Genomic DNA, 14,739 nt, shown 5'->3' on the forward strand with positions numbered 1-14,739 from the left:
ACAGAAGAGACTGGACAGTTGGAGTCAGTGTTGGGGAATAGCTCACCGAGCAGGTGACCTATGAACTAATGACTGAACCAGAGCCCTGTTAAGCTTTATTCTTGTACTATGTAATAAACTGATTGTGAAACCGAATACCTTCTCCTATCACTTCATTCAACAAGCACGCTGGACTCAGACGACACATAGATCAAATTGAGGGTAGGGTAAAGCCAGAGTCCGACACATGTTAGAAAGTGTACTGATTAACTATTCTTTCAAGAACAAGTAGTTTGAAAATTTGCACTTTCTAGATTCAAACATTTACTAGGTGAGGTTCCAAATGGCTCCATGTACATCCTCAAAGGAGGTGGAAAGCAACATCAGAATTCTATAAAAATGGCTCTTCACTGTTTCTTTGAAGAGTCACTAGAATCCACTGATATCTTGGCAATGTATTCTTGTCAACTCACAAAAACTCAATAGTGTTGTTAGATGATGGGATTTGGATATCGAGGAATAAGTGGCTAGTACAGGAGAGTAAAACGGAGTGAAAAGATCAGTATCATCATATTGAACTGTTACAGGTTTTAGGGGTTGGTTAGCTTTGTTCTACTTTATTTCTTATATTGCTGATGTCACAGTGTAACCATTAGGTATGTTAATGTTTCCTGCTCATTACAACTGCAACAACTCGTCCAATATTCCCCCCCCCCCCCCAAAAGCCTTGCAATTAGATCCTTTTAAAAAAAAACCAATTACTTCCCCAATACTATCAAACCAACTGTCATGCAATCTACTTTTTCCTCTCCCATCTCTTTTGAATAGCATGGTTACTTTGACTCACTTCTAATTCATTCCAGAATCTAGAATGGTGTAGATCAGCCATTCTCAGCCTTTTAAGACTCTGCTTGAAGTTTATGGCCCCCTTTCCTGGGAAGCAGTCATGTTTTAATTGGTTTATTCTGTACTTCTCTCCTACCAACTACATAAAACATTTTTTAAAAATTATGATTTCAGTCTGTGTGCCCCCCCCACCCCCCCCACCTCCAACCCCTGCCTTAAAATGTGCTGGGACCCTGTTGAGAATAGCTGGTTGAAATGAACAAAACCAAATGCAGCATGCACTCTTTTCTTGAAATCCCGGGATTTACTCCATTATATCCAGGGTGTCTGTCAGGTTCTAAGTCCCTTAAAATGTCTCCACATAACTTTAAAAAAAAACCCATTACTAACATCAATTACTTCAAAAGAACTTTGGTTTGTAGCAAGTCTGCCATTCTCTACAAGATTATGAGAGGCATAGATAGGGTGGGCTGCCTGCACCTTCTTTATGGGGTGACAGTAGCAAATGCTAGAGGGCATTTTTATAAGGTGATGGGAAGAAAGTTTAAGGGGAGACGTCAAGCTAAATTTTTTTTATACATATGTATACACACACACACATAGAGTGTAATGGGTGCCTGGAATGCATTGCCAGGAGTGTTGGTGAAAGCTGATACAATAGGGACATTTAAAAGACTCTTCGACCAGCACATGGATGCAAGAAAAAAAGGGTTATGCTTGTGAGGTAGGAAGGTTTTTGTAGGTTGGCACAACATTGTGGGGCAAAGAGCCTGTTCTACACTGTAATGTTCAATGCTCTCTCCAAAGAATACAGCATCAGTGTAGGTGGCCATTTATTTATTTTGCTTTATAGATTGTCCTGTTTCTACCTCTAGACGAACTACATTTACTTCTGCTCATTTTAAGACATTTCTTTTTACATTACTTTTATTCCATAGTCTATCTCTAATAACTTTTTGTCATCCTCTTTTTAAAATAAAACATTTAAATCCTGTGGCACCTTACTTGTTCTTTGAAATTTTTCTCATTTGCCATGGTTGTACGGTTTCCAATTGTATTTTATTTCTCACTGATTGAAATCATAAACCAAAGGCTCATGCAATTCTACTGTTAAAACCAACAACATACACAACTGATAATATTTTCAAAGATATGTAACATACACAGAGTTTGTGCAAGTCTATGATAAAAATATAAACAAAGATTAAAAAAGGCATATTTTAGTCACTTTACTCAAAACAATTATAGTAAACATTCTCTATATTGGTATCTCGGGTGTCAACAGCAGAGATTACAAAGTCTCTACTGCTTGAGAGTTTTGATGCCACATGCTCATTAGAAAAAAGAAAATTCCCAAGCATTTGAAAGAATGTGTTGGAGGGGAGTCCGGGACGAGGGAGGGAAAGGGGGGAGGGAGAGTCCGGGACGAGGGAGGGAAAGGGGGAGGGAGAGTCCGGGACGAGGGAGGGAAAGGGGGAGGGAGAGTCCGGGACGAGGGAGGGAAAGGGGGAGGGAGAGTCCGGGACGAGGGAGGGAGAGTCCGGGACGAGGGAGGGAAAGGGGGAGGGAGAGTCCGGGACGAGGGAGGGAAAGGGGGAGGGAGAGTCCGGGACGAGGGAGGGAAAGGGGGAGGGAGAGTCCGGGACGAGGGAGGGAAAGGGGGAGGGAGAGTCCGGGACGAGGGAGGGAAAGGGGGAGGGAGAGTCCGGGACGAGGGAGGGAAAGGGGGAGGGAGAGTCCGGGACGAGGGAGGGAAAGGGGGAGGGAGAGTCCGGGACGAGGGAGGGAAAGGGGGAGGGAGAGTCCGGGACGAGGGAGGGAAAGGGGGAGGGAGAGTCCGGGACGAGGGAGGGAAAGGGGGAGGGAGAGTCCGGGACGAGGGAGGGAAAGGGGGAGGGAGAGTCCGGGACGAGGGAGGGAAAGGGGGAGGGAGAGTCCGGGACGAGGGAGGGAAAGGGGGAGGGAGAGTCCGGGACGAGGGAGGGAAAGGGGGAGGGAGAGTCCGGGACGAGGGAGGGAAAGGGGGAGGGAGAGTCCGGGACGAGGGAGGGAAAGGGGGAGGGAGAGTCCGGGACGAGGGAGGGAAAGGGGGAGGGAGAGTCCGGGACGAGGGAGGGAAAGGGGGAGGGAGAGTCCGGGACGAGGGAGGGAAAGGGGGAGGGAGAGTCCGGGACGAGGGAGGGAAAGGGGGAGGGAGAGTCCGGGACGAGGGAGGGAAAGGGGGAGGGAGAGTCCGGGACGAGGGAGGGAAAGGGGGAGGGAGAGTCCGGGACGAGGGAGGGAAAGGGGGAGGGAGAGTCCGGGACGAGGGAGGGGAAGGGGGGGAGCCCGGAACGAGGGAGGGAAGGGGGGGAGCCCGGAACGAGGGAGGGAAGGGGGGGAGCCCGGAACGAGGGAGGGAAGGGGGGGAGCCCGGAACGAGGGAGGGAAGGGGGGGAGCCCGGAACGAGGGAGGGAAGGGGGGGAGCCCGGAACGAGGGAGGGAAGGGGGGAGCCCGGAACGAGGGAGGGAAGGGGGGAGCCCGGAACGAGGGAGGGAAGGGGGGAGCCCGGAACGAGGGAGGGAAGGGGGGGAGCCCGGAACGAGGGAGGGAGGGGGGGAGCCCGGAACGAGGGAGGGAAGGGGGGGAGCCCGGAACGAGGGAGGGAAGGGGGGGTGCCCGGAACGAGGGAGGGAAGGGGGGGAGCCCGGAACGAGGGAGGGAAGGGGGGGAGCCCGGAACGAGGGAGGGAAGGGGGGGAGCCCGGAACGAGGGAGGGAAGGGGGGGAGCCCGGAACGAGGGAGGGAAGGGGGGGAGCCCGGAACGAGGGAGGGAAGGGGGGGAGCCCGGAACGAGGGAGGGAAGGGGGGAGCCCGGAACGAGGGAGGGAAGGGGGGGAGCCCGGAACGAGGGAGGGAAGGGGGGGGAGCCCGGAACGAGGGAGGGAAGGGGGGGAGCCCGGAACGAGGGAGGGAAGGGGGGGAGCCCGGAACCAGGGAGGGAAGGGGGGGAGCCCGGAACCAGGGAGGGAAGGGGGGGAGCCCGGAACGAGGGAGGGAAGGGGGGGAGCCCGGAACGAGGGAGGGAAGGGGGGGAGCCCGGAACGAGGGAGGGAAGGGGGGGAGCCCGGAACGAGGGAGGGAAGGGGGGGAGCCCGGGAGGGAAGGGGGGGTCCGGAACGAGGGAGGGAAGGGGGGGGTCCGGAACGAGGGAGGGAAGGGGGCGGTCAGGAATGAGGGAGGGAAGGGGGCGGTCAGGAACGAGGGAGGGAAGGGGGCGGTCAGGAACGAGGGAGGGAAGGGGGTTCCGGAACGAGGGAGGGAAGGGGGCGGTCCGGAACGAGGGAGGGAAGGGCGCGGTCCGGAACGAGGGAGGGAAGGGCGCGGTCCGGAACGAGGGAGGGAAGGGCGCGGTCCGGAACGAGGGAGGGAAAGGGCGCGGTCCGGAACGAGGGAGGGAAGGGCGCGGTCCGGAACGAGGGATGGAAGGGGGTTCCGGAACGAGGGAGGGAAGGGGGGATCCGGAACGAGGGAGGGAAGGGGGGTCCAGAATGAGGGAGGGAAGGGAGCGGGGAGTCCATAATGAGGGAGGGAAGGGGGTGGAGTCCATAATGAGGGAGGGAAGGGGGTGGAGTCCATAATGAGGGAGGGAAGGGGGAGGAGTCCATAATGAGGGAGGGAAGGGGGAGGAGTCCATAATGAGGGAGGGAAGGGGGAGGAGTCCATAATGAGGGAGGGAAGGGGGAGGAGTCCATAATGAGGGAGGGAAGGGGGAGGAGTCCATAATGAGGGAGGGAAGGGGAGGAGTCCATAATGAGGGAGGGAAGGGGGAGGAGTCCATAATGAGGGAGGGAAGGGGGAGTCTGGAATATGGGAAGGGCGGGGGGGAGGGTCGAGGAGAGCCTGGAATGGAGGGGGGGGGGTGGTGGGCGGGTAGAGGGGAATCACAGACAGCAAGTAATGGGCAAGCCATTTAAATGACAAAAAAAGGAAAGCAAAGAGAATTTTTTGAAATTCTCAACTCTAGATGCTGTGAAAACAAGTAATTGATTACTTTCAGGATGGAATTGATGAATTTCTCAATGCTAGAGCCATTAATGAATAGGGGTATAGTGCAAAGATTTGAAGTTGTAATTCATATATCTTGTTAAATGAGAATTAAGGCGCTAGTTCCATTATTTCGATACTTTTATTTAATCTAGAGACAGTGTTTTCATAAAACAATGGCACCTCTCAGAAATGATGATCAGTTAATCATATAAAATTTGCAATTCCTTAATTGAAATTTATAACAGTAATCTATTATAATGAAATACTAATCTTTGAACATGTTTCCATAACAAGTTATATTTTTGTCATTACCTTATAGAATGGGCAATTTTATAAATTAAAGCATATTCATGGCATCACCCACACATTTCATAGACACGAGTATAAAGTTAAGGCGAATCAATATGTCACGACGTCTGTCTTGAATAGGCGTTTCTCTCGGTTGGTATGGCTATATAATTTCAAAGTCATTTGAAAACATTACCTTACAGAGAAGCTGCTTTAATTCATCAGCCCGATCAGCGTGAAGCCATGTTGAGTTCAACCCACTCCGTCCGGCAATCAGCTGTCGCACTGTTTGCTGGGAAATGTAGTCCGGCGAAAGCAGTGTTCACCATTCCTAAATCTGGCCAACCACAGGAAGAACGTCAAATCCCATCAGACTATATGTTCGCGGAGAATCGTCGGCAATTATCGCGAGGTTTGTCCGGGGAGCCCGAGGTCAGAGCCTATTTCCGACAGCAAATGACGTTATGAGATTAATATTTCCAGCCTTCTCTGTTGGGAATTGTTGAAATCATTCGTCATAGAAATTACGTATTCATTGGTATGAGAAAAAAATATAAATTGTGTTTTGGTCAACCTATTGATTTACAGACACTGCTTGAGAGTCGGGGAACGAGAGCCCACTGCTGGCGCCCACTTGGCTAACATTGTGACTGGCCGTTGAGATAGTTCAAATCACTACCCTACTTTAGTATTAGTATTGTTAGGAATTAAAGTACCTTTAAAGAAATTGCTCGAGACAAAAATTGAGAACAAAGAACATTTATTACTACAACAATGCAAAGTTGGGTGCTTCCCCTTACCCTGGGAATACACACACATACTGGGGCTCACCCAACTTTTATACAGTCAATTTCAGTATCAGAATGCCCTCCCCCTTACATTCTTCTGCCCCCTGGATGGGTTTGGCATAGGTAATTCTTCCTGCCTACGTGCAGTTTCAGTACACTTGGAGGACCAGGGGGTATCCTGTGGGTGCCCCATCATGTCATTGTCCTTATTCACACCTTCCTGATTCTCTGGGCTACAGTCTCTTAATATGCAGAGTTGACTCATTCTATCTAGGGTTGGCTAATTTCATATGTATAAATCTGTGTATGGTTAGCTAATTAGAAATGTATGACTTGGTACTTCTGTCCAGGGCTAGGAGACCCTTATCTGATCCAGACTACCTCAACTTCCTACATTCTATTGTACCTTACCATTCCTTATCTTAGTCCTATGGTCTTGTCACAAAGGATAGAAGATTCTTATGTTAATCGTGCTGACTCTGCTTTCCTGCATCCTAAGCCCCAAACTTATCCTGTTTGAACTGGTTACAGCCATTTTACTGATGAACTTTAGTTTCTTCCATGTTCATAATTTTAGATCAATTTTCCCATCTCTCACAATCCTCACTTTTCTTTTAGATCAGTAATACTGATCTTTCACCATGATCAGTGTTACTGATCTTTGGTTACTAGTGTCAGTGTGACTGATCCCCCCCCCCCCCCCCCTCCTCACTTTTCTTTTAGATCAGTAACACTGATCTTTCAAGTGTAAGGTGTAGTTTTACCCAGCTGGTCAATAACCGAATTGTAATGTCTGTGTAAAGTCTTTAGGTAGGGGAGCACCATGAAGGTCAGGGGAGTGAGTCCAGCTGCTTATTAGGGTTTGGAGTATCAGGCTCCAGTTCTCAGTAAAGAGTCTAGTCCATCCCATACGTTGAAATATTGAAGCAGTGTCTTTGAAGCACACGACCTTTGTAAGTGTTGTCCCGACGAAGTCTGTGAGAGGCGCTGCCTTCAGTAGCGAACAAGTAGCAGTCTATGAGAAGCGCTGCCTTCAGCAGCGAACGAGTAGCAGTCTATGAGAAGCGCTGCCTTCAGCAGCGAACGAGTAGCAGTCTATGAGAAGCGCTGCCTTCAGCAGCGAACGAGTAGCAGTCTATGAGAAGCGCTGCCTTCAGCAGCGAACGAGTAGCAGTAGTCAGGCGGTTCCGTTTGATTGTGGCTCGTATCTGATGTCCTCTTCAGCCCTGAACCCTAGGGCCACCGATCTCCGAAGGCTGTTTGGAGCCTGATATTAAAGTGTCAAGCAGCTCACGTTGTTGGAAACTGGTGCTCCCTTTCATGGGGTGATGAAAAGTGACCAAGCAGGGGGGGGATTGTTTCTTGTGATTTAACTGTGTGTTGCAGCTTGTCTGCTAACATTAGCATATATATCATTGAACTTGTGAGTTGCAGCCTGTCTGTGTACATTAGCATATGTATTAACTCTCTCTCTCTCTGTTACATGTACAATGCTGACTACCATTCTGTCTGTCTTTGTCCCACCATGTCCTTTGTGCTATCGCTTCAAAACTCCTGTCTTTAATACCTGTGTAGGCTATGATACAAATTAGATGTACTCCACTAAAGCTGTTTAATTCCCCTGGTCCGTATTGGGATCCCTTATATCCCATTATGATTATACATTAAATCTATGCCCTGTCTACATTCTAAAGGAGCTGAATTGTAACCTCTGCTGCCCCTATTCCAGGGGGGCTTAAAACATTAACGAACAATATTCCAAAGAAATTAGTAAACAACAATGAACAATACATGTAAAGCTCATTAAAAACAGCATTAAAATACAATAAGAACTGAATAAAGCACAATAAATGTAAAGCTCATTGAAAACTGCAATAAAATACAATAAGAACTGAATAAAACACAATAAATGTAAAGCTCATTGAAAACTGCAATAAAATACAATAAGAACTGAATAAAACACAATAAATGTAAAGCTCATTGAAAACTGCAATAAAATACAATAAGAACTGAATAAAACCACAATAAATGTCAAGCTCATTGAAAACTGCAATAAAATACAACAATAACTGAATAATCAAAAGACAAGTAAAATACAACAATAACTGAATAAACCATTAAAGAAACGAAAAAAATGTTAAATTACGGCACTTTGTAACAATCTGACTTTCCTTTGTGTTAGTGTAAAAATTGTAAAATGAAACACAAACCATATTTGCATGGGTTTTGAATATGTTAGACCTTATTAAAATGCAGTTGGAGCTGCTTGTCTGTATGGGACACAACCCTCCAATTTGTTAGAGTGAGTACATAACAGACATTGCAGCACAAGAGCCCCTGCAAGAGAACTTGAAACATATTCAACCTTTAGTTCTGCCTTAAGTAAAATGCCTTGTGCCACAGCTCACAGGAGCTGGCCTTATTTAAAACAGTCTGTAAAACAGGCACCAAAAAAAAGTTAAAGATGTTCTTATGAAGATTGCACACACAATAATTTAAGTACAGGCTAGTTTCTATTATATTCCACTTAAAAGTTCTGCTGCATGAATCCTGGAGCTTGTGGAGTCATTATTGAATCAAGAAATATTGGTACCATGCCAATCTCATTCTAACATGCCAATTTCTCCAGTCCTTAAGTCAAGATGTACTGAATAGCATCCGGTACAAGATCTGTGAGTTCTTAATGATATTATTATTCTTATGCACCCAATTGTTCTGAACTATGCCACCAATTTAAATCATATTCCACCTATTGCAGTACTCACACAGCACCATAGACCAGTTCGCAGGTTTATTTCTCCATTAAGCTGAATCCAGTTGCGCAGGGTTTACCTCCGTGATTATTTACAATGTAACTTCCGCACTACCGGATTTAAATATAAACCTGATGAATGGGGGAAAGTTATCATGAATTAAATAACAGTGGCAATACAGAGAAATTGTGCTGAGGCATTAATTTCACTCCAGAGGAAAATGCACCAGAGAAATGAATGATTAAACTTATAGGAATCCCCATAGGAATCCCCAGAGGTATCTTTATTCTCCAGAGGTGGGTGATCTTTAAACTCACGGACCTTGACTGCTGAATGTGTAGAAGAAATGTATTAAATGTGTTGATAGGGCTCCATACCTCTTTCTTTTTCTTTGGCTTGGCTTCGCGGACGAAGATTTATGGAGGGGGTAAAAAGTCCACGTCAGCTGCAGGCTCGTTTGTGGCTGACCAGTCCGATGCGGGACAGGCAGACACGATTGCAGCGGTTGCAAGGGAAAATTGGTTGCTTGGGGTTGGGTGTTGGGTTTTTCCTCCTTTGCCTTTTGTCAGTGAGGTGGGCTCTGCGGTCTTCTTCAAAGGAGGCTGCTGCCCGCCAAACTGTGAGGCGCCAAGATGCACGGTTTGAGGCGTTATCAGCCCACTGGCGGTGGTCAATGTGGCAGGCACCAAGAGATTTCTTTAGGCAGTCCTTGTACCTTTTCTTTGGTGCACCTCTGTCACGGTGGCCAGTGGAGAGCTCGCCATATAATACGATCTTGGGAAGGCGATGGTCCTCCATTCTGGAGACGTGACCCATCCAGCGCAGCTGGATCTTCAGCAGCGTGGACTCGATGCTGTCGACCTCTGCCATCTCGAGTACCTCGACGTTAGGGGTGTGAGCGCTCCAATGGATGTTGAGGATGGAGCGGAGACAACGCTGGTGGAAGCGTTCTAGGAGCCGTAGGTGGTGCCGGTAGAGGACCCATGATTCGGAGCCGAACAGGAGTGTGGGTATGACAACGGCTCTGTATACGCTTATCTTTGTCAGGTTTTTCAGTTGGTTGTTTTTCCAGACTCTTTTGTGTAGTCTTCCAAAGGCGCTATTTGCCTTGGCGAGTCTGTTGTCTATCTCATTGTCGATCCTTGCATCTGATGAAATGGTGCAGCCGAGATAGGTAAACTGGTTGACCGTTTTGAGTTTTGTGTGCCCGATGGAGATGTGGGGGGGCTGGTAGTCATGGTGGGGAGCTGGCTGATGGAGGACCTCAGTTTTCTTCAGGCTGACTTCCAGGCCAAACATTTTGGCAGTTTCCGCAAAGCAGGACGTCAAGCGCTGAAGAGCTGGCTCTGAATGGGCAACTAAAGCGGCATCATCTGCAAAGAGTAGTTCACGGACAAGTTTCTCTTGTGTCTTGGTGTGAGCTTGCAGGCGCCTCAGATTGAAGAGACTGCCATCCGTGCGGTACCGGATGTAAACAGCGTCTTCATTGTTGGGGTCTTTCATGGCTTGGTTCAGCATCATGCTGAAGAAGATTGAAAAGAGGGTTGGTGCGAGAACACAGCCTTGCTTCACGCCATTGTTAATGGAGAAGGGTTCAGAGAGCTCATTGCTGTATCTGACCCGACCTTGTTGGTTTTCGTGCAGTTGGATAATCATGTTGAGGAACTTTGGGGGACATCCGATGCGCTCTAGTATTTGCCAAAGCCCTTTCCTGCTCACGGTGTCGAAGGCTTTGGTGAGGTCAACAAAGGTGATGTAGAGTCCTTTGTTTTGTTCTCTGCACTTTTCTTGGAGCTGTCTGAGGGCAAAGACCATGTCAGTGGTTCCTCTGTTTGCGCGAAAGCCGCACTGTGATTCTGGGAGAATATTCTCAGCGACACTAGGTATTATTCTATTTAGTAGAATCCTAGCGAAGATTTTGCCTGCAATGGAGAGCAACGTGATTCCCCTGTAGTTTGAGCAGTCTGATTTCTCGCCTTTGTTTTTGTACAGGGTGATGATGGTGGCATCACGAAGATCCTGAGGCAGTTTACCTTGGTCCCAACAAAGCTTGAAAAACTCATGCAGTTTGGCATGCAGAGTTTTGCCGCCAGCCTTCCAGACTTCTGGGGGGATTCCATCCATACCTGCTGCTTTGCCACTTTTCAGTTGTTCGATTGCCTTATATGTCTCATCCAGGGTGGGAACCTCATCCAGCTCTAGCCTTAGGGGCTGTTAACTGCAAGACAAGAGCCTGAAGCCTCAATTTCAAGTGCCACAGTGCACTTAAAGGGACATGCACACTCCCCCTTCAACTGGCTGATCCAGCCACTTTACACATCAGATCCTTTCTTTATCTCACATACACTTAAAGTTAAGATGTATAGAACTCACCCTATTTGCGCAAACATTTCTCCCTGCAAATGTTATAACATCACTCAACTCTCAGGTACTCCCTGTGCAAAATCACATTTAAATACAATTTATTTCATAAATTGGAATTAACTGGTAGTTAAATTCGCTAATTCTACAGTATTGAAAAACGATCATTTATGACATTTAATTTTTAGCATGAATTTTAATCAATATTGGTCAGTGACTGAAGTGGGAAGTCGTGATTTATGAAATTATCTCTGGTCTCTACTCTCCCACTCCCTGCACTTCTCCCAACATTCAGGAGCTGGCACACAGTCCCTGCCTTTTTTTTTTCATGTTACTCATCTACTATTCCTTTAACTGCTTGCATCAAAATGTTAGCCTTTGCTTTCTGCTTATCCTCAGATGTCTGGACAAATGCTTTTTGTGTGATCTGTAGAAGCTGGGTTATTCCCTGCTCATGCCAATTTTCTGTCTTTTGTAATTTTCTCTTAATGTCTGGGGCTGAGTTGGTAACAAAACCTGTTAGTACCAATTGTTCCCCTGCTGGGGATTCTATGTCGAGACCCCCATATTGTATATATATATGGTCCCAAAAATTGGTCTAACTGTTCAGCACATCCCTGGGGATCTTCTATCAGGGAGGTCAGTTCTTTCTTAAAGTTACACACTTCAGTACTGGTCAGGGGCACATTTACGAAACCGAGACCCTCTCTCATGGGAACTTCCCGCAGTGGTCTCATCCAATTGGTTTCTGGCTTATTAGGTCTGGGTTCCTGCTCCCTGGGAAATGAATCAAAGGGTTCTGCCCTTTCTTCCTGAAGAGTCTCACGCTGTTCTGAATTAAAGTTACCTCTCTCTCCTGCCAACAGAGGTGGTAATCGAGTGCTTTGTGAGCAAGTTATCATACCACTCCTGCTCTCTTCTCTCTTCTCTAGTGGTGGGGGAGGTGGGGAAGGTGCAGAAGGGTAGGTCATAGGAGGGGAAGGAAAGATAGGAGCTGGCATAGGAGGAACATAGGGTGGAGGGAGGGAATGTAACACATCCCAACCCTGTGATTCAGGGACAAGAGGTTCCTCCTCTCTCTTATCCCTGGATTCTTTCTCATTCAAAACCAGCTGTTCAATGGATCCCTTGAGCCAGCAGGCTGCATATTCCCTGCTCTCAACATTGTCTTTCTGGTTTTGATAGAGCCATAGGTTCAAAGCTTTACATATCCATTCATCCTCGGATCCGAATTTTGGCCAGTACACGGAGCTCCCTTTAACCGGGTATCCCACCCATTCATTACAACAATACCTGACCGTCGTCAGTTTGTCTTTACCGCGGGTCTTTCCTGTGCCCCACTCAGATAACATCATCCCAAGCGGGCTGTACGTAGCTATCTGGTGGTCACGTCCTGTGTCAGGACTCTCATCTCTACTGCCCGCTATTCCCATACTTAGGAACAAGTAAAATACTCTTACCGAGTTCTGGCAGTACTGCTCTAGCGCGCGTCCTTCCGCCGTTTGTTCTCAATGCCTCTTCTCGGATATCACTCGCTTCTTCCACTGACCAGCCACCCGTCGCCCGTGAGTCCAGCTGAATCAGCCGGGGTGCACCTACTCTCGTCGTCGGGGTACTCTGTCAGTGGAGGGAGTGTGATCCCGGACGAGCCCCCATTTGTTAGGAATTAAAGTACCTTTAAAGAAATTGCTCGAGACAAAAATTGAGAACAAAGAACATTTATTACTACAACAATGCAAAGTTGGGTGCTTCCCCTTACCCTGGGAATACACACACATACTGGGGCTCACCCAACTTTTATACAGTCAATTTCAGTATCAGAATGCCCTCCCCCTTACATTCTTCTGCCCCCTGGATGGGTTTGGCATAGGTAATTCTTCCTGCCTACGTGCAGTTTCAGTACACTTGGAGGACCAGGGGGTATCCTGTGGGTGCCCCATCATGTCATTGTCCTTATTCACACCTTCCTGATTCTCTGGGCTACAGTCTCTTAATATGCAGAGTTGACTCATTCTATCTAGGGTTGGCTAATTTCATATGTATAAATCTGTGTATGGTTAGCTAATTAGAAATGTATGACTTGGTACTTCTGTCCAGGGCTAGGAGACCCTTATCTGATCCAGACTACCTCAACTTCCTACATTCTATTGTACCTTACCATTCCTTATCTTAGTCCTATGGTCTTGTCACAAAGGATAGAAGATTCTTATGTTAATCGTGCTGACTCTGCTTTCCTGCATCCTAAGCCCCAAACTTATCCTGTTTGAACTGGTTACAGCCATTTTACTGATGAACTTTAGTTTCTTCCATGTTCATAATTTTAGATCAATTTTCCCATCTCTCACAGTATTGGGGTCGTAAATGAACATTGCACTTTTTAAAAGTAACCTTATTCACTTAAAGTCACGCAGGGTTATCAAAAGGTAGCTGCATAATGAGGTAGAGCACTTTGATCAATTGGGAGAGGAAGGAGGACTTCATTTCTGTGCTATTCTCGACCTCAGTCACCAGGAGTTCTGTTATCGATCACCTCAGAGAATCATGAACTCATAGAAAAGTATTATCAGAAGGCGAGCATTCTGCCCCTCATGTCCATTCGGAAAAATATTAATGTATGTGATTAAATATATTTATAGTTGGCCATATATGATAGGAATTCAGCCTGCTGCCATAAAGTCTTTGTAGCCAACCATTTCAATTCTGCGTCCCACTCCCATACTGTCAATGGGCTTATGTACACGTAAAATGGAGGACCAACACCTGATTTTCCATCTGGGCACTCTCCAGCCAGATAGCATTGTGAGAGATGGGAAAATTGATCTAAAATTATGAACATGGAAGAAACTAAAGTTCATCAGTAAATGGCTGTAACCAGTACAAACAGGATAAGCTTGGGGGTTAGGATGCAGGAAAGCAGAGTCAGCACGATTAACATAAGAATCTTCTAGTCTTTGTGACAAGACCATAAGACTAAGATAAGGAGTGGTAAGGAACAATAGAATGTAGGAAGTTGAGGTAGTCTGGATCAGATAAGGGTCTCCTAGCCCTGGACAGAAGTACCAAGTCCTACATATCTAATTAGCTAACCATACACAGATTTATACATATGAAATTAGCCAACCCTAGATAGAATGAGTCAACTCTGCATATCAAGAGACTGTAGCCCCGAGAATCAGGAAGGTGTGAATAAGGACAATAACATGAAGGGACACCGACAGGATACCCCTGGTCCTCCAAGTGTACTGAAACTGCTCGTAGGCAGGAAGGATTACCTATGCCCAACCCATCCAGGGGGCAGAAGAATGTAAGGGGGGGAGGGCACTCTGATACTGAAATTGACTGTATAAAAGTTGGGTGAGCCCCAGTGTGTGTGTGTATTCCCAGGGTAAGGGGAAGCACCCAACTTTGCATTGTTGTAGTAATAAATGTTCTTTGTTCTCAATTTTTGTCTCGAGCAATTTCTTTAAAGGTACTTTAATTTCTAACAAATGGGTGCTCGTCCGGGATCACACTCCCTCCACTGACAGAGTACCCCGACGACGAGAGTAGGTGCACCCTGGCTGATTCAGCTGGACTCACGGGCGACGGGTGGCTGGTCAGTGGAAGAAGCGAGTGATATCCGAGAAGAGGCATTGAGAACAAACGACGGAAGGAAGCGCGCTAGAGCATTGCTACTGGAACTCGGTAAGAGTA

The 14,739-nt window shown here is 47.1% G+C and overlaps 1 protein-coding gene across 3 annotated transcripts in view; it reads right to left on the minus strand.

Moving 5' to 3' along the window:
* The window catches only part of naa35 (N-alpha-acetyltransferase 35, NatC auxiliary subunit), a 123,472-nt gene that overhangs the window by 81,404 nt on the left and 27,329 nt on the right, over window positions 1-14,739 (minus strand). For 2 of the 3 annotated variants that reach the window (XM_069929687.1, XM_069929679.1), the window contains exon 2: window positions 5,341-5,481. The exons of the other annotated variant lie outside the window; for it this stretch is intronic. The gene's annotated coding sequence lies outside the window, so the exon portion shown is untranslated. The remainder of the gene's footprint in view (window positions 1-5,340; window positions 5,482-14,739) is intronic. 3 annotated transcript variants of the gene reach the window in all.

Source organism: Narcine bancroftii, chromosome 1 (genome assembly GCF_036971445.1).
Source record: "Narcine bancroftii isolate sNarBan1 chromosome 1, sNarBan1.hap1, whole genome shotgun sequence".
Classification (NCBI taxonomy): Eukaryota; Metazoa; Chordata; class Chondrichthyes; order Torpediniformes; family Narcinidae; genus Narcine; species Narcine bancroftii.